A 20,323-nucleotide genomic window follows, 5' to 3' on the forward strand; every position below is an offset into this window, starting at 1 on the left:
CCTGCAGCCCCTGGAACTGGAGAAGGAGACTGTGGTGCCTGAGCCAGCAGCGTCTCTCTATCCTGTGGAGCACACGCTTTTCCCTGTAGGAAAAACACGGTGCACTTGGCTCTGTCCTGGAGAGCATTAGGGTGTGATCATTTGAGCTCTGTTCAATTACTCCTATTAAATGCATGAGCGAAACACATGGCTGGTGGGTTGGAGTCTTGTTAAGCTAAATAAATGGGTTTCTATTTCAAGTTGGAAGACATCTCTAACCCACGGATCCAGACGAATGAAGTAACTTTAGGCCTTTTCCTCTTCTGCAGTGCTTCACTCAGAGGAGAAATGCGCCCGGTTCACTAGAACCCTGGGCCCTTTCTGCTGATCTGTCAGCCTATACCCAGCTAATTAAATTAAGTCACTGCCACCTCCCTCCTAAATGGGTGAAGAGGGGGCCCATAAATTATGTTGCCCTGAGCTCCCTACAAATTGCCCGTCCCCAAAGAGGGCTTTGCCATTTGAGAAAGCGCATCCGAAAGCAGTGTGAGCTGGCAAGGCCCTCATAATTGGCCCTTGTACTCGCCCTGCCAGTGGAGAAATAATGAACAGCCAAAACTAGAGGGGGCTCAGCAATGCAAAGGGGCTTGGGCTCCAGATCTCAGGCCAGGGCCAGCCAGGCTTGCCTACAAGTGTAAAAGATCCACAGAGCCACGATGGAGCGGAAGGGAGCATCAGACCCTTCCAGGTGAAGCCTTGATACACCATGCTGAACATGCTTGTCAGAGCCCACAAAATCTGGATGAGGGCTGGTCTTGCAGGTAGAACCGAAAGAGCTCAGCCTGCACCACAGGACCGTGTGCCACACAGACTCAGCAGTCCTGAGAGCTGTGTGGAAGGCCTTGGCACTCAAGCCCAGAGCCGCAGTTCTGCTCCTCAGCTCTCAGAAAGCCACCACAAAGCAAGGAAGAAAAGGAACAGAAATGACCCTAGAGAGTTCCATCCAGTCCAATCACCAGAGGGACCATCATCGTGAACACTTCCAAGGCCCAGGGGAGCATGGGGGTGGGTACTGGGGGTGGTGTCCAGATCATGTCTCTGTTTCTCTGTGTTCCCAGCAGAAGTTACTATCTTTTTCTGCCAAAGCAAAGAAAAAGCTCTCCATCATTTTAGCAATGGGAGTGGCTCCCATTGTGTGCAGAAGAAAAAAAAAATCCCCTGGGTGTGTCGGGGAGGAGGGGTAGGGGGGGGAAGATCAGCAAGAAACGTGCAGCCAGGAAAGTAAAAATGCAGGCAGGCCTGCAATGGGAAGTTTGCAGAGCGCTAATCCCCCTGCACCGAGGGACTGATTTTAACAAGGCAGGCAGTTTGCAAGGCGATGCCGGCTGACTCACGTGTGCTGCTGTGGCAGGCTCCTCTGCTTTGTTCTATGTTCAGAATTTTCACGTTTCAGGCTCTGTGATCAGAGAGGGATGGCACTGTGGAAGCCAGCTCCGTTTTTTTTTTTTTTTTTTTGCACATCTCCTCAACACAAGAGAACGTTTTCTATGGCACGCACTGTCACTCAAAAGGGCATGGTAAAGAGGACAGTTTCAGGCTCCTTCCCCCTCCCCTTCTGCCTCTGCTCCCCTGTGAGCTAGGAGGGCACCCTGGGAAAGGAGCTGAGCCCCCACCCTGCCCCCAGCTGAGGAACAGCCTGATAATTGGGCTGTGCAGCTAGGAAAACCCAAAGGCCACAGGGGAGCCAGGGCCGGTCCCTCCCTGAGCTGCCTTCTAGAACTGCTCTCCTGGGACCTCCACAAAAGCTATAATAGCAGCCATTACAGAGCACCGTGCACCGGGCACCGGGCCAGGCACTTTACATGCACCATTTCATTTCATCTTCCCAGCAAGTCTGTGAGGTGGGCACCATTATACCCTCTCACAGACAAAGAAACTGAGGCTTAGAAGAGCCGAGAAAGTTGGCCAAGATCCCACAGCTGACCACTGGCTGGAGCTGGCTTCCCAGTGCAGGAATGATTCCCTCCTGTTGCCTTGTCCCTAGGGCTTGTGTCTACTCCACACTCCACACTCTAGCTAGGCTATGGGAGGCCACTGTCCCAGTGGCTAGAAAAGATGAGAGCTCAGAGCAAGAGACCAAGGCAGTGGCCTCCCCATTTTCCAAGTAGACCAGTCCCAGTATGTCACTGAGAAGACTAATTGTACTGCCTCAGTACTTCCACAGACCCCAAACTGGGTAGTAGTACAAGCCTCATCCCCTCATCCCCAATCGAGCCTGAGGGATATTACCTGACTCAGAGCTAGAAACGGCAGGGACATCAGAAAGTTGTTCTGCCCCACCATGTCTACCAAAGGGCTGAAGACAGCAGGCCAGGCCACTTTGTGAGTCAACAGAGGGGTGTGGGTGACGTAAGGAAATGGAGCTGAAAATTGACCTTCTCTCTGAAGTCACTGATGACCTAGCACTGGTCATGTGACTTGCATTGGCCAATGGCTTAATCTACCGCAGAAAGAGGAGAAAACAACTGGTCCTGTGTTGTCAGGACCACCGTCAGAACCCGCCCCCCAGTCCTCCCAGTAAGGGAAACCAATAGACACAGGCTCAAGAAGCCATCACCATAACAGAAGCCAAAGCTGAGCAAGGCAGCTGAAGAGACAGCACCACACCCTCCCTTGTCCTCACCGCTTCCCTCAGCCCCCCTGGGTAAACACATACTGAATGACACTCACTTTGAAATCCAAATCTAGAGAAGAAACCCCAGGGTTTTCAGGAATCAGACTCTTACTTTTGTCAGGCATCACCCACAGGACTGAGCATGACTCCCAGGGTGTGGCCACCCCCAGCCAGAGAGGCCACGTCTGCTTGTGTTTCATCACTAACACAGTGAAGTCTGACTTTCAGCTGACCTTGAAATCCACAGACTCCAGCAGGGAAACTGTGGAAGTTAAGTGAAGGGATAGGAGCCTAGAGAAAGCCGAAATAAAACAAGCTGGGAGTGCCTCCATGCCTCCCCCCCAAATTAAAACCAAATGACCATATCAAAAGGCCCTTCCCCCAGCTCTACCAGGCCCTTGCTTTAACGAAGTCCTCAAGAGAAAGAAAGCTTCACCAGTCTCTACCTGTTTTACCTACACACCTCAGCCTGTGTCTAGGAGTTATTTGGGGCTCCCTTTCGCAAAGGCACAAACCCCTCCCGGATGCCCTCTCTCTAAGCCACACAAGACTCCCTGGGTGCTGACAGGACATCTGGAGCCTTGGCCAATCAAGTCCTGAGGACAGCAACTGGTGATAGCCGCCCATTTCCCTCTAGGGTATCTCGAAGGCACCAGAAGGGACCTCCACATGGGCCTTGGCTCAGACAAACAAAGTCCCTCAGATAGAGAACCCAGCTGCCACAGGACAAGCAAAGGACATCAGAGCTTTGGGGTACTAATTAAAGTTGGGGTTGGAGGAGGCAACTTTGTCTTCTACCGTGGCACTCCCAGAGGTCAGAGGTTGGAAAAGCCCCTGGTAGAGAGGTAGGAAGCCCACCTTCTTGAGTCCAGCCGCCCACCCTGACTGTATACCAGGCCAGTCCTGTCCCTCACTCGAGTCCTGGGTGCCCCCGCAGCACAAGATGACTAGAAAAGATAATAGACGATGCCACTTTCCCGTCATTCTGCTGCACATTTATAGACAAATGCATGCCTTTGTCTTTTGATTTTATCAAGATTCCTCATCTTAGCTTCGCAGGAGCCCCTCAAGAGGTAGGATTACGGAGCACTCTCTTCAGAGAAGGGAGGTGACCTTCCCAGGGCCACACAGCTGGCTGGCCACAGCACTAGCATGAGATTTCTTGCATGGGCCAGGCTTCCACACTGCCCCTTGGCGGCCGTTCTACCTCGGGCATCCAAGATGGCTGTGGTGTCTGTGCCTGGGGGAGTCTCCCAGAGTGATGGCAGCACCTGTGCTCTGCATTAGTCCTCAGTGTGGACTAGCCAGAGTGGAGGAGAGGCTGGTGATTGAGGAAGCCAGAAGAGCAAGAGCCATCTTGAAGAGGCCAAAGCTTTGGTTCCCAGACCCATCCATGAGAAAGAGTGCTCACACTTGCTGAGTGCTAGTTACCAAGTGTTTTCCACCATCTTGTCTTCAACTCCCAAGAACCACTCAAGAGTGGGGCTGCAGCAGGGCATCCCTAATGCACAAACCTGAAACCCAAATTGCTTCAAACCTTCTCAAGGGTTGGCATGGCAAGTGAAAACATCTACACCTGACACACGTGATAAGTCACGGGCCAAACACAGGTGCATGTGTTTATTGTGTACATGAAACAGCAAATTTCATTTTAAACTCAAGTCTCACTCCCAAGATCTTATTATATCTATGCAAATATTCAAAATCCAGAACACTTCTGGGCCCCAAATATTTTGGACAGGGATAGCTAACCTGAATTATAAAACTCATTTTATAGACTCTTTCCTCTGCTGCTACCAAAACGAAGCCCTGCCATTGAAAAAAAACACAGGCTTGGAGGCCAGAGCGCCTGGTTCCAATCTTGCTCTGACCTGAGCCTGTCTGAGGATCAGTGTGATCAGCTGCAAAGAGGGTGCCGCAGAGCAAGGTGCCTGCAAGGGAGGTGAGGTGGGGAATTTGGTAAGTGGCCTCAAACAGAGTTGCTTGAACAAGAGAGGCAGGAACCGAAGAGGAAGAAAACTTAAGACACCGGTGAAGGCAATAGATGCTAGACATAGGGTGGATGGAATTGCCAAATTAGGCATGTTACCCAGAATCCCCTTGTGCCACATCAGCATTGGCCGGTGGATGAACAATTAATTAAGCACTCACTGAAAATACAGTGCACCCAGCTCAGGGGGCCTACCTATCAAAGGCAGATGACCACCCTGCCCCACAGGCCTTAAATCCCCTTGGATGTTTATTTCCAAGGCTCCAGGACACTACTTGGCTCCCACATGAGGGCAACCCTGAACAAGACTCAACCCTCACACAGCTGTGTCTTCCTTGTCCCAACCCTGGCCCCCGGGCAGTGATGCAGAGCCCCTGCCTCCAAGGTTTGCACCCGTCTCTCTCTGCCCAGTTGCAGGCTCGCCCGTGCCACCCTCCCAGGGCACTGAATATTCTCCAGGCACTGACTTGGAATGCCTGTCAGGAGGCAGCACGTGGAAGGAGACTTGAACAGAAGCAAGGACGAGCTGAGGAATGGAGGACCTGCTAGCCTTGAGAACTTAGGGACCCAAGAGGTCCTGCATATATGCCCAACAAAAATTAACTTCTCAGAGCTACTGCAGGCCTCTCTAAAGTGGTCAGACAGGCCTTGAACCCCCAGAGATGTAGCATTGTGACTGTTTCAGAGGTTAAGAGCTCTCTCTCTCTCTCTCTCTCTCTCTCTCTCTCCCTTGCTCCCTCTCCCCCTACCACCCCCTGTTTGTAGGGACTGTCCTAGCTCACGTCTCTGTTGCTGTGATAACACAACACACTGCCCAAAAGCAACTTAGGGAAGGAAAAGGATTACCTCATCTTACAGCTTAGAGACGTCATCAAAGGAAGCCAGGGCAGGCACTCAAGACGGAAACTGAAGCAGAGACACACTGAGAAACACTGATTACTGCCTAGCTTCCCCTGGCTTGCTCAGTGACCCAGGTTTTACATATATATAGCCCAGGCCCACCTCCCCAGGAACAGCACCACCCACAGTGGGCTGGACCCTCCCACATGGATCAGCAATCAAGAAAATGGCCCCCCAGGCTGTTTGATGGAGGCATTGTCTTCCCAGGTGTGTTCTAGGTTTGTGTCAAGTTGACAAAAACTATGGTAGGAGCCATGGAGAAATGTCAGTTCTCCAATGTCAGTTCTGTGCTAAGTCCAAGTTGTTAGTCTGGCTTTAACCACTTTCCAGTTAGCTCTTAGGCCGCAACATCCTCAGCTGAAACTGAGAGGCAGCATGGGGGGGGGCGCGTAGCACTGTGTAAGATGCAGAGATAAAAGATTATGTGGCAGGTAACATCAGGGCCATGCTCCCTGTACCATGTGCAGGCCCAGTGGCCTCCGCAGTCCAATGGCTTCTTGACAGTTATTGGCAGGGGCCTCACTGCCAGCAATGAGCTGGGGGGAAGGGGAGAAGGAAGAAAAAGCCAATTTTGTTTCCCAGGGAGAAACGATTGCTGACAGCTGTCCGTAGGAAAGCAGAGGCACGTGCCCACGGAATCTAAACTCACGCAGCCCAGGTCTCCCTTCAACCCAGAGCGGAGCTTGTTAGAAGGCCATGGATCCCAGCCGTCTCCCTTGACAGCTTCCTTCCCCTAATACAAGCGGCAAATTGGCAACCTGTCCTCCGGCATTTGCATCCCATGTCCCTGGAGGGAGATATCTCTATTATTCTGTTTTGGATAAAAGAGGCTGTTTGAGATGACAGGTAGCAAGCGCCTCTTTAATAAACCACACAAGCAGCAAAGGAGAGCCAGGCTGTGGAGACGGACTTGACAAATAGGTAGATTTGCAACCCTGGAGCATTAACCGGACCAGCCAGAGCAGCTAGCGGCAGAAGGTTGGGGCCTTGAGATAAATCACCCCCTTGTTATTCTGGTTTAACCGTCTCCCTGCTGGAGACATTGTCTACCCACTACCCCACCCGCGGACTCCAGAAATGGAATCACACGCTGCTTTCTGGCCCAGGCATTGCAGGCCACAACTTGATTGTCTGAGCGAATCGCTTGCCTGCCGTGGTGCGGGGAAACTTCCAAATCTTTGACGATGGGTCCCTGCCCTTGCCTCATCCCCACCCTGGTTTCTTCTGATGCAGAATCTGCTACTGTTCTTGCCATAAGCCCAGGTGTAAGGAAAGCAAGCATTTACTCCGTGTTGAGCGTGTACAGTTCATGTACTGCTCCTAGTCTCGGTAGCTCATTCCCCGTGGTTTCCTCTGCCATGAGTATGTACTCCACTGCACAGCTTCCCAGAAGGTATTTATTTCTCACTGGGCGCTCTGTTCTACCCATTTCTTTAATCCAGAGAAGTGCAATGGGTTCCGTCCATTGCAGTAGTCTGTGTTTAACAACCAGATCTCAGAGAAAACAAATAAACGTGATGCTGGCTGATTCCTGCCATGTAAATACCGTGACTATGGCTGATCTCGAGTTTCCAGTGAGATGTTCTTGAGCTCAAAGTTGGAAAAGAATATGGGTAACCTATAGTGCAAGCTGGCTCCAGTATTCTCACGACTCTATCCCATCGTGCAGTCCTCTAGTACCCCTCCACCCGAGGAAAAACCTGGGAGTCAGTGAACACGTACAAACACGCAAAATGCTTCCCCTAGCCAACAACCCCCCACACGTCCATCCTTGAGAGCAAGGCTCTTGCCTCGCACACCTAGGTGAAGGTGTATGAACTCAGGCCTCTCAATTATAAGAAGCCCTCGGTGACTGGGCTTGCATCCCAGGAGTGTTCTTTGCCTTAGTTTTCACTTGTGTAAGTGGCCACCCTAGCTCACCAAGGAAGGTGGTGACTAAGTGGGGCGATGTGTTCTAAAACACCGGTTACACAGTAGATGCAGAATAATGCATCTCCTCAAAACTCACCTGACCGTGGCATCTTTGACCAGGAGGCCACCACTTACTTGCCCAGGGATCTTGCCACTTCGTGGAGAGCCACTGGACAGGACTATGGGCTTGTTTGCCTCTCAGAGATGTATAGATGCATTGTGACGGAGCCAAGAAAGAACCATGAATTCTGCCCAAGACCCACTTCCTGCAAAGCCAGCTCTCCTAATATAGCCATGTGTCTGGCAGTCCATCTTGATTTAAAGGGTCTGGGATCTTGTCTTTGCAGAAGCATTAATTTTATTAACATCTCCAGATTATTCTAATGTACAACCAAGTCGGAGAACTATTTGAAGACTGAGGGCATGAGTGTGACCAGCAGTTTGCTGCCGGGGGCCTTTGGTACATGTCCTGCTGCCCCATGGCCCAGGCCAGCAAGCTCCTGGGACTGGAATGAATGGTAGAAGCAATGCCGTTGAGAGAAGCCAGTCCTGCCAACCCAAGAAGCCCAAGACTGTGTGGTCTAGAAGGGGTTCCTGCTGGCGAACGCTGAGGCCTATCCAGTCCCGGGGAGCTACCATCGGTGCCTAGACCCTTCTGCCCCAAGAGGCATGTGAACAGCACCCAGGGATTCTTCACACACAGCCCACACCCTAGCTGTGCAAAAGCTGCTCAAAGCAAGGTTTCAACTACACACAAGCACAAGAGACCAGGGGCTGACTGACTTACCAACTTACACCAGACATGTGGCCAAAATCCAACAGCATCTTCTCACAAACTGGAATGGACTGCTGCCTCTCAGTGTGTTTTCTACACATTGCTGGTTCCGTGGGATGCCGGTTGGGAGCAGGGGAAGGGCTGACTTCCATTCAAATACCTAGAAGGATGCTAGTCCACCAGTGGGTTTGCTATAGGACTTCTAGGGAACACCGGAATGATACCATGGCGTGAAGAATCTTCCAGAGTGGGAGATGCAATGCTTCCCAAACTCAACAGGCCATGGGGGTACTTGTTCACAGCCTCTCCAAGGCAAAGATGCACAAAGTATGACTGACTTTGGGAAGTTCACGCAGCTAAACGAGCCCTGCCCCTGCATGAGACACAATCCTACCAAAGGATGGTCACGGAGAGGAGAAGCTGCCCGGGTAAGCACAGGGGAGACTCTAAGCCAGGATCCACGCTAAATCCCACAAATAGTGTAGAGCAGGGTTGGGATTATGTAAATACGTATTTGGGGACTTTTTAAACACAGATTATTCACCCAATTAACTCTAATGGCCCCTCAGAGCTGAGAGAGACTATTGTGTAAACATGTGGGGTTGAATGTGGCCATGCCCCAAGATTTCCTCAAAAGACCAGGTTTACGAGTCCCCCATAAGGGTTCCCTCTGGGCCCCAGCTTGGCAGATAAGTTCATTGCTCGGAAGGGAATTCTTACCTAAAATTTGGAAAAAGACAAGAAGAAAAAGAAGGACCCAGTTCTTTGTAAGTGAGCAGAGAGCTCTATGAATAGACTTTATATACATTTTCATTTGCCATAAAGCATATGTTATATGACAGAGGGTATCTGGTAGCCTCTGGTCACCTAGCTCTTCCCCAGCAATAGAAGAAATAGCCGTCACTCTCCAGGAGCACAAGTTCCAGCTGTTGCCCCTGGATGCAGCATGGCTACTTGGGATGTCAGCCCCACTCTTGCTCCGGTGAGATAGAGGAGCTCTATGTCCATCTGGCCAGCCCACCAGCCCAACTGTGGGTGCCTGCAAGAAGCCACGCCTCTTCCAGGAGTTATGGTAAGGATGCCTACCCAACACAAAGACGCTTAGGGTCCAAAGAGACCCATCCATGGTCAGATGGGCCAAATGATAAGAGATTGGGGCTAATTTTACAAACTTATTCAGGAACAAGTCCTCCAAGATCTCCCTGGATACTCAGAGGCTGTGGGCATTTCAGTGAGAATGGCCACATAGGCACATATGTTTGCGTCCTTAGTTCCCAGTTGAGGAACGGTTTGGGAAGGATTAGGGGGTGTGGCCTTGTTGGAAGAAGTGTGTTGCTGGGGGTGAGCCTTCAGGTTTCAAAGGACCAAACCAGGCCCAATCAATCTCAATATCTCTCTCTTTCTCTCTCTCTCTCTCTCTCTCTCTCTCTCTCTCTCTCTCTCTCTCTCTCTCTCTCTCTCTCCCTCTCTCTCTCTCTCTCCCTGTTACCTGAAGAAATAAAGCTCTCAGCTACTTTCCAGCACCATGCCTGTTCGCTTCCTCCTATGATGATCATGGACTGACCCTCTAAAACTGTAAGCAAGCTCACAACGAAATGTTTTCTTGATTAAGAGCTGCCTTGGTCATGGTGACTCTCCACAGCAATAGAATAGTGACTAAGACAGAGCCCCAGGCCAAGAGTTTAATGTCAGTCCCTACAGACCTGGTCCTCCCTCAGCTCTTTACCTACCTTGATATAAAAGCTGCTTGCCTCATTTTCTCTCACTGTGCATCCCACTAGTCACCTCAGCCTCCTCAGCATCACCCAAAATACTGTTCCAGAGCCACTCAGAAGCCTCTGCCTTAGAAAACCACCCCTTCACTGTTTGGAAGGTAAGTGTGATTTTGCTTACATTGGCTCAGAACCCTTTCTAATACTGTCTTCCCCATCTTTCTAAGACGCCATTCTCCAGTCCCCCAGATCTCAGGTCCAGGGCTACTTCCTGCCAGCATCCTTCCCTGACCCCAAACTAGTCAAGGTCTCTTGCACAAGCATCTTCCACAATTCTTTGGAAGTTGATCCCAAGGCAATACTCTGCCCAGTGCCCAGCACCCAGCACTCAGTGAAGGAACAGCAGGCATGTTCCGGGCACATGGCAACCTTGTCTCCCTCCGTGCAGCCTTTCCCAAAAGTCCTGGATGCTAAGTACACTGTAAACTGGTAGCAAGGTCAGATTTTGAACCCACATCTTGTTGACCTCAATGCCCATGCTTTTTCTCAAGTCTTGAGGAGTCTCGCTGAACAACCGGGGCCTAGTTATACTGGCAGGTGAAGGAGACAGGGGCGTCCAAGCAGGGGACTTAGCAGAAGCAGAAACATGACTATATCAGGGAGCCAGAAAGCACTGGAAAGACAAGTGCTCCATGGGCTGGAAGAAGGTTGTTAAGACAGAGACCAAGAGTTTAGAGCTCCCTTTGGAGCCACGGCATCGCTGCATGCCAGCCTCGGAGCCTACGCATTACCCTGGATGACAGCAAGCCATGAACTTAAGCCTGCCCTCCATGCCAGAGACAGTCACCAGCTGCTTCGTCACTGTAACAGCTGCGGCCTGTTTAGACCTTTTAGCTGAGCCTTACATATCACCAGCCAGCCTGCAATGAACAAACAAGCAGCAAATGGAAGGCACGCCCAGGACACTTATCTGGAAAACAACGGAGTCTGAGTTAGCATTAGCAAGTCCCATCTCTTTAGGACCTAAGGGGGAAAAAACATCTGGCTTCGGATACAATCAGTCCTATGAGACTTGAAAGGAGGAGCATGAAGGCCCAAAAGGGAGTCCTTGGATCTCACCCACTATTCTATCCCAAACCCTCAGCCTTCCTCCAGGAAGCCTTCCAGGGTTTAAAAGAGCAGTTGAGTTCCCTGGCCATTGAGCCCAAACACACCCCTCCCACGCTGTCTCCTCTCACCCACTGCCCATGCACCCCTTTCCCAAATCATAGCAAAGAGAACACAGCCAGATCTTAACAGTTCCAAGCCAGCCACCCTGTTAATCCCCACCCTCAGAACTTCCTACTGGCCCATGGACACTGAGCTTCTCCAGGATTATAACCTCCTAAAAGGGCTGAGACGGGCCCACTTCACCCCTTGGGGTGACAGCCAGCATGCACAGGCAGGTACCTAATGCCCACTGAGGCCTGAAAGCCTTGCAGATTCTGGTGAGGTATTGGCTAATTCCACAACAACAGCAATCACCATTGCCTTGGGGCCTACTGTGCACCAGACAGGGAGGAACACAAGATGGTGGGGAATGGAGTTTTCTCACCTAATTGGAGCAACCGGACTTGAGCTCCCAAAAAATCACAGCAGTGTAAACGGCATTACATAGCAGAGGGAAGGAAGGTTGAGAGAAGGGTGTCGTCGGAGGACAGCGGGAGCTGGGGCATCACTTGGACAAGGCAGAGGAGAGCTCGGAGCCTTCAGGAGAGGAGAGGGCCAGGCTGGATACGAGACTCAGGGAGGAGACTTCGCAGAGCCAGAAACCGAGCCAGACGGCAACGTGTGGAGAAGGAGGAATACCAATGCAGCTAGCCAGAGGGGCTATGGTTAGCATTGGTGAAAAGACCACTGCGAAGGAAGGCTGAGACCAGAGAACTGAACCCACAGACCACACCCAGGTAGATCTTAATTGGCCTAGACATCACTGTGTGGCCCAAAGATTTACAACTCGAGTGCGTGCATGTGCGTGCATGCGTGCGTGTGTACATACACATGAAACATGCACATGCTTATGTGCCGTACCACCAGCCAAGGGGATTATGTAAATCTGAGGCTGTGCCTTTTCTCCCATGGGAACTAGCTAGCAGGCAGCACTTGAGGCTCTCAAAGTGGAGCGAGGAGGTGCCAATCTCAACAGCGATGCTTATCTTGTTCTTGGCGAATACCCACGGAGTCAGCCACAAAGACCATAGGAAGGAGAAGGGCCAGATAAGAAGCCCCATCACCCCCATGCTACCAACACCTTCCTAGTATTGTTTAGCAAGGCAGCGCTCGGAGCCATGCCTATGTTCCAGAAGATTAGGCTGTAGCTCTCCCTAACACCTCCAGCCCTCTGTCACTGACAGCCAGGAGCCTGTCCAACTACAGTGCTTACTCAATGGCCTCATTACAAGCTGTGGGCTTTAGAGCATGCCGAAGCTCACCACAGCATCGAGGAAAGCTGACACCGCTGTCCTCACAGCAGAGGACTTTGGGGGACTTTCTTTTCCTTTTCTGGGGATCAACTTAACCATCTAAAGATAGCAGGTTTGGATTCTGTGATCTTTAGGACCAGCATTTTTCTTTTACAACCCTAAGGGCCAAGGGAATCATAGCATTCCCATGGACCCAGCAATGGAGCCAGGGCTCACCTTGGCCCAGCACATCCTCCTTATTTCCATGAGAAAGGCTGGCCAGCACCAGCTGTGTCTACAAAGGGACTCACTCACCTGTGGTAACAGTTCAGCAGCTAGCACACGCAATCCCATCACCATGCTCTGTTTTCAAACTGATTTGGGAAGCAAGGTCAAGTGGCCACATCCCAGCCATGCCTGTGGACTAGATTCTGCAGCTTCCGACGTAAGAGTCCAGCTGTGTGAACCGAGGGCCGTCTAACATTTTGCTGATATTCTTGGAGCTCCCTGTGTACTAGAAGGCAAAGAGAAGGCTCACTCGGAGCAGCGGAAAGCTCGGAGCCTGGCAAAGGAGATGTCATTCGTAAAGCAAGAGGTACAAAATGGCTACTTGTAATCAAATAAATGGGAACAGGCCCAGTAGCCTATGATCTTTGACTACAGCAGGCCGCCTAGTCCACAGATTGCATAGTTCCAGCGGCCCATAGTCAACCAATGTCTGGAAATATTAAACGGAAAATTCCAGAAGTAAACCATTCCAAATGTTTTAAACTGTGTACCACTTCACTCTAGGTAGCATAGAGAAATGCCATGCCACACTCTCTCACCTGACACATGAATCCCCCTTTTTGTCCATCCCTCTCTTTAAGTAGTAGCCATCCTAGGCATCAGGCCAGCTGTCGTGGCGCCCTACCTCAAGGGCAAGAGCAATGATGCTGGCACTCACAGTTCCCAAAAGGCATGGAAGAAATTCCTTCAGGTGAAAAAGACAAAGGTACTAAAAGTTACTTTGAGAGTGAGGAAGACCACACTCTGTGATCTTGATTCTGGTGTGGTCCTTCTATTTTTATTGTTCAACATTGTAGATGATCTCTTACCATACCCAATTTATTTTTAATTAATTTATTCATTTTAACATCCCTATCGAAGCCCCCTCCCTCCACTCTCCCAGCCTCTTCTTCCTTTCCATCCTCCCCTTCTCCTCAGACTCACACATCGAGTCTCATCAGAACTAAGCTCATCCTCTTCCGCTGAGGCCAGACAAGGCAGCCCAGCTAGGGGAAAGGGATTCAAATGCAAGGAACAGAGTCCATGTCAAAGACAGCCCCAGTTCCACTTGCTAGGGGACCCACACACCTAATTTATAAATAAACACGTGAACTAGAGAAATGGTGCAGTATTTAAGACCAATCATTGCTCATTTGCATCCCAGAATGAATCTTGCACAGCCCACAAATGCCTGTAACTTCAGCTCTCGGAGGTCTGACTCCATCTTCTGGCCTCCATGGGCACCTGCATTCACATGCATGTATCCACACATAGACACATAATTAAAAATAATAAAATAAATTAGACCTTATCAACATTTATATATATAAAGGGTCTGGTGAGAGTCACCATCTTAGGCATCCAGTGGGTAGTTTAGAACCCTATTTTTCCTTGTGGTAAGAGAACTACCACTCCATTTGACAAAAATAAAAAGATTAATGAAGCTAGGCTGGTCAGGACTACAGGGAGACAGGAATTCTCCTTCAACGCCTGTGCCCTATGCTGGGGGCAAGCTGGTATTGTTTTCAAATGACAAATATACAAAGCCTTGCAAAAAAAGATGTATCTACGAAGATGTTCGCTGAAGTTTGCTCACAATAAAGAAAAGTCATAGACAGAAGCCTACATGCACATGAAGAGAAGGCTGCCCAGAGCAACTGTGGTCTTCACAGCACACTAGAGCCCTGCCAAGCAGCTGTGGTGTTGCTGAGGCCAAGGTGAAGAGGTCGCTCACTGACTCTCACGACATGCCCATATCCATGGCTGAACATTTGGTGGGCGGCTTCTCCCTCTACCAGCAGGAAGATACATCTAGTACTGTGATCTCAATGAATACAGGGAACTCATCATATAGGGGTTTGCCGAGGAAGCAAATTATAAACAGCAGGATACAAGTCCCTAACGGTATGCATCCCTAGGATAGTCATCAAAATGGCCACGATCCTAGTGATGTGCTTTTCGTCTTGCTTAACTTCTTTTTTTACTTCCTTGATACTTTGTCCAAACAACTCGTGTGAACATGCGTTATTTTTAACAGCATCTTGCAGCACTGCCTCAAACCAAGCAAAAATCTGTAAGACACTATGGCTGTATCTCTTCTGTTTGACGTTACATCCCAAGAGCTGTTACTGTGGCTCGCACACAGTAGGTCCAAAGCACATGAGGGCTTTTTGGTTTTTAAATTAAAAACTAAAAGCCATTAAGGGCAACTTTGGTTCTCTAGGGAGACTCCTACTCAGCCCAACCATTCTTCCAGCTAAGACTAGAACTGTCCTGAGGTACCCGTGTGTGCCCAGACAGCAGCCTCTCATTTGCCTGGGGCATTCCAATGGCCACTCTGGCCTTTCCGCACCACCTCGCACTGATATTTCTTAGTGATTTTTAACTCCAAAGACCGACTGCTGTCTGTCACCAGCTGCTTGTAACACAGAAGAGGCAGCCCAGCAGAAGGCATTAAAGGAGAGATAGAATGGGACCCAGGGAACCCCCTCCAATCCAACCATCATCCCAGACACCCATCCCTGAGCACCAAGGCACACGTTACAGCACGCCAGTCATCACCTATTGACTAGTTGGAGGAAATGGTTGTAAGGAAACAGTGAGGCACCCAAAGCCACACAACTGGCAACTGGGATTTGAATCCACACTCTGCAATTCCCAAATCTATGCTCTCAAACACTGCTCTCCAAGAGAAGGCAGAGAGCTGAAAGTAACGGCCCCATCAGCAAATGCCACAACAGCAGCAGCAATACAGACTCTGGGAGGTGAGGGCGTGTTTGAACACAACCCTCAGACAAGAAATGAAAATGGTCTATTTTTCTCACTGGACATGGGGTGGGCAGTGACAGAGAGTGGCATCTGTTGGACCCTGGAGACCATCTCCAGAGGACAGGCTGCATAGGTCCAGAAAGGATGACCTCAAGCTCTAGAATGGGAGGAAGGTGAGCGTATGGGTCACACCCGTCTGACCACCCACCTGCCCTAGTGACGAAGGGCCCACGGGTGTACTCTGGCTGTCACGACCCCTCCAGTGAAGTCTGTGTGACAAATGCTACACAAGCCTGAGGCTACGACCCCAAACCAAGGAGAGCCTCCTGGAACGGGACTGATGTTCCTGGAGAAATTTGATTACAGTTTTTCCTTCTCTTGTTGTGCTGACATTCTCCCATTTCTTAAACTTCACTCCCAGATCAGGACTTTTTTCAGACATGCATGTTGCTATGAGGCATTGCTAACACGGAACTACAGCCAGGGACCGTTCAAGTTTAAAGTTCATCGTCAAGCTCCGCTGGTCTTCTCCACTTATCAAAAAAAATATTTAAGAATTGTTAGTCATTTGTTAATATATTGTGACATTACTAAAAAAACAGAGTGTTTCAAAACTATCTTGATTTAAAATTAATAAAAAAAAATAATGTTAACCCTGGACAAAGGGAGCACATACATATTAATACCAAGCCAATAACTTAAAAGCAATGGCGTCTTTTACTGTGCATACTGTACCTTGTATTGTTCATTTAAAGTTATAATTCAAATTATGACAACACTATCTGTACCTGTACTTTGTATGCTTGATTGCTCACTGACTCCCTTAAACCTACTCCATAGAAACTATAACTACCACAAACCCCCTCTATTTCAAAAAAAATTGTATAAAATCCTAGACTGCTTGCTTGAAAAATATACTCAGATACAGACTTGATCTTGAGTTTTGTCTCTGTTTGTCAACAAGCCGTATCTCTGTTCACCAACACTTCAAAAACTCCCGTTCCCAAGAACCTCTCCCCGGCTGAGCCAGTCTGTGGCACCTGGCTTCTCTCCATCTTAGTCCAGAGACTGTCCCTCCATGTGAGGCTAACAGGTGAAGGGAAGTGACTCAGAGCCTCAGCACCCTTGATGTGGTCCTGGGTCGAGATCCCACAATGTGACTGGGATATGCCTAGTACATATCACTGTTCTGCCATACCTAAGGTCTTTGGGGCCCCTGAGCCTAAGCTTCTGCTTAGAATCAGAGGACACAGGTCTCAGGCCCACAGCAGGTCAGGAAGGAGGTAAAAAGGAACCTACCCATAGAAGAATCTAGAAAGGTGTTTAGGAGATTTAGTATCCAGGGGATGCCCCAGACCTTCTCCAGGATCATAGCAATGAAGACCTACGTTCAGGCAAAGGCTCTGAACCTGTAGACTATGATATTAGTAGGCAGGAAGGGTCAGGTGAGGAGGACCTACTATGTGCCAGTTTTGAGCATGCTCACCCCTGAGAAGAGACAGGCCGCTCCTTGTAGAGAGCCCATCAGTGGAGGAAGGAGCCCTGTAGACAGTTAGTGGGATGGTCAGAGCCCACGTTAGGCTTGGAGAGCTGGGACTTAGGAGGCCTCCTAGGCGAGAGTGTTCTGAAGGCCAAATTGTAGGAAACGGGCAAAGTTATGAATTCAGGGAGGAAACAGCCCCAGGCCAAGACTCAGATAAGGTCCCTGCCCAGAAGCAGCGGGGCCCATCATGGCTACAGCAGAAACAGTAACCACGTGAACATGTGCGAGGCAGCAGGTAGAACGTGAACCACTGAGAGGGCAACGTACATGACTGCTTGCTGATTCTGCCTAGACAGGGAAAGCTGAAGGCTGGAGCGTGCAAACATGACAGAAGTTAAATCAACACCCACAGGCCTGGTGTCTGGGGCCACAACAACATAGGACAGTCAAAGTACAGTTCCTTCAGTGGGTCCCAAGGCTTCACTCCAGGAGAAAACTCTTTCCAAGCCTACAGAGGAGGACTAGGCCACAGAGCTCTATCACACAGTAGTAGCCCCTAGGGACAGGTGCCAGTCACCTCTGTGGAGTTTACACAAATTAAAGGTGAGAAGTGGCTTGGCAGGGAGTCTGGTGGTTGCCAAACCCAGATAGAGGCCATATCAACCATCAATAACCATGTTGGGACAGTGAGATGGATCAAAGGATTAGGGTACCTGTCACCAAGCATGACAACCTGAGGTTGATCCCCAGGGCCCACACAGTAAAAGAGAGAACCCATTTGTCCAAGCTCTCTTAATCTACACACACACACACACACACACACACACACACACACACACACACACGATGATGATGATGATGATGATGATGATGATGATGGAAGAAGAAGAAGAGGAGGAGAAGAGGAAGAAGAGGAGGAAGAAGAGGAAAAAGAAGAAGAAGAAGAGGAAGAAGAAGAAGAAGAAGAAGAAGAAGAAGAAGAAGAAGAAGAAGAAGAAGAAGAAGAAGAAAAGAAAAAGAAGAAGAAGAAGAAGATTAATTGGAGAAAAGGATCATGTGGAAGCAGAGTGGATGCCTCCACCTGGAAGCCAGGCCCTTCTTGTCTCATCCACGCCCTTAGTCCACATGACCATAAGAAACTTTCTTTGGAGGACATCAGGCCCAAGGCATACCCACAAAGGGACAGGACACACACTGCTGTACTGTGTACATATCCTTACATACATCATAACCACCTAGACCATGTCTCCTCAGTATGATGCTTCCCAGCTGCGTGTCATGTGCACAACAGTTCACAGTAAACACTCAGCCTGGACTGGCCACTGTGTGGATAGCTGACCAGTGGGCAGCCAGAGATCTTATCTCCAGAGTGGAGGAGAAAGCAATTCTCCAGTGAGAGAATCTAGAGTTAGTGGCAAAGATAACAGCTGGCCATGCTTTGCAAGTGCAGAGAACTGCTGGGTGTTGGTCCAGGCAGATTAGCACAATCTTCCCGTAGACCCAGGGGTAAGCTCTGTTATCATCCCAGCGTGTGAGAGAGGAAACTGAATTAGGTTACTTGTCCAGGGTCACATAGTTAAAACACCTTAGAGCCAGTACAGGGTGCAGGCAGATTGATCACTTTCAACTATAAAGCTACAGAAACTAAAGCACCAAGGACAGAGACCAGGGCACTGGCCATAGGCAAGGAGCCTTTGAGGCCAACCCAAGGACGACAGAAAAGGGACCAGGACATAGGGAGCCTGCACTGCATACAGGAAGTGCTCAGTGTCTGCGTGAGTCGGGGAACCAAAGGGTAGGTGGTGGCAACACCGCACAGCAGACGGCTGCAGAAGGAGGGTGCGTGCTCAGCTGGGCCTCACATTTCCAACTGTCCAGACAGTACCAGACTCAGGCTGTCCCAGAACACTGGACCCAGTACTCAATCCGTGATGGGACTGCCAGGAAAGAAAGGCGTCCTCCCACTCTGCTGGGCTTCAAAACAGCCGCTTTCTCTCCATCCACTGCCTCTTCCTTTCTGCCAAGTTCTCCAGGAGTGCTGAGTGGATTTGCTTCCCAAACAGCTCTCAGCTATGCCTGAAGTGCGTACTGTAAGATGTTGCCTATTTATAACTGCAAATTCCCCCAGAACCAAACCGGACAAAGAAAAGTGGCCACTCTATATTGTCTTTGATTCTGTTTTTAAATAAATCGCATCCTTGACTGTATCCAAGTTACTCCGTTTCCCCATATATGGCCAGATCCACTGTTTGCCAAGGCAGGCCATGTTTTCCTTATTAAGAAATATACAAAGCTAGCAAACAGAGTCTGCTCACTGCCCCGTGTCCCCAGCCCAGTGGTCACAGCTGGAGCAGGGGCCTGACCAGGCTGTAGGGCACTGAAATGAGGCACAGAAGAGAGCACTGAGTAGGGACTCAGGAGCTGTCACAGTGTGCGTACCCAATGGGGACCCTGAGCATAGATATCATACATGCTCCTGGTCCAGGCTCTGAGAGACTTTATGTGGGATCTTAAGACAGTAAGGTGTGGTTCTCCCCTGTCTTGTGGAGAATGAGAACAGACACAGAGGGTACACTGGTTCAAGGTCATTCAGCTGGGAGGGTAGACACGGAGAAAGGGAGAGGTCCCTTTCTGAATGTAGGCTTAGAAAACTCAAGGGCGCCCTGTGGACCACCAGTCTTTCTGCTCACTTCCCACGAGTCCCTTTTCTCTCCAGGGCTTAGTCCGCTCATCTTTAAGCTGAGACAGTCCACTAGGCCCTTTAGTCAAGATCGGATAGAGAGTCACACATATATGAAAACAGACACCCACTCAGCCTAAAGCGGAGCGCCGAGGCCTATCTGGCATGCACAGCGGTTTCATCCCTCCCTGCGCAGTGCTGCATAGTCCACAGAGCGCCCTCCATCTCTCTAACCCTCCCTCCCGGCCACAGCTCACATCATGCCCGTGGCCCTACCGCCTGAGCTTCGGGTGCCTGACTTTGATTCCCAAGGCTCTCGAATTTGACATCAAGGACATATGGAGCTGAGGGAAAACGTCAGTGCCTGGACCCAGTGCAGCCTGAAACAACAGAAACCATGCTTTGGAAAACATAAAAAAACAATCTGACTTCTCCACTTCACCTGAGGACCACCTGGGAGATGCAGACCGAGTCTCTCAGATGGGGACTGAACCTGCGTGCTTAACCACTCCAGGAGTTTATGATGAGAACCACCTCTCGGAACAGTACACACTAGCTTCTCCCTGTCCTACCGCATCACCACATTTCCCACTCCCTATCTCTTCCCCTTCCACATCCACAGACACAAACCTGCAGCATGAGGATGCTCCATAGGCCCAAGGCTTTATCCTATAAATTCAACTCTCTAATGCATTTTCTGTTAATTGGATAATAACGAACACAATCAACCTGCACTTTAAGG

The 20,323-nt window shown here is 49.9% G+C and overlaps 1 long non-coding RNA gene across 1 annotated transcript in view; it reads right to left on the reverse strand.

Moving 5' to 3' along the window:
- LOC311605360 overlaps window positions 1–5,575 on the reverse strand; it is a 160,996-nt gene extending 155,421 nt beyond the window's left edge. Inside the window, exon 1 of the long non-coding RNA XR_014781905.1 lies at window positions 5,490–5,575. This is a non-coding gene — a long non-coding RNA (uncharacterized lncRNA). The remainder of the gene's footprint in view (window positions 1–5,489) is intronic.
- Between the last annotated feature and the right edge of the window lie 14,748 nt (window positions 5,576–20,323).

Source organism: Acomys minous, assembly GCF_964271855.1.
Source record: "Acomys minous genome assembly, chromosome: 9".
In the NCBI taxonomy this organism is placed as follows: Eukaryota; Metazoa; Chordata; class Mammalia; order Rodentia; family Muridae; genus Acomys; species Acomys minous.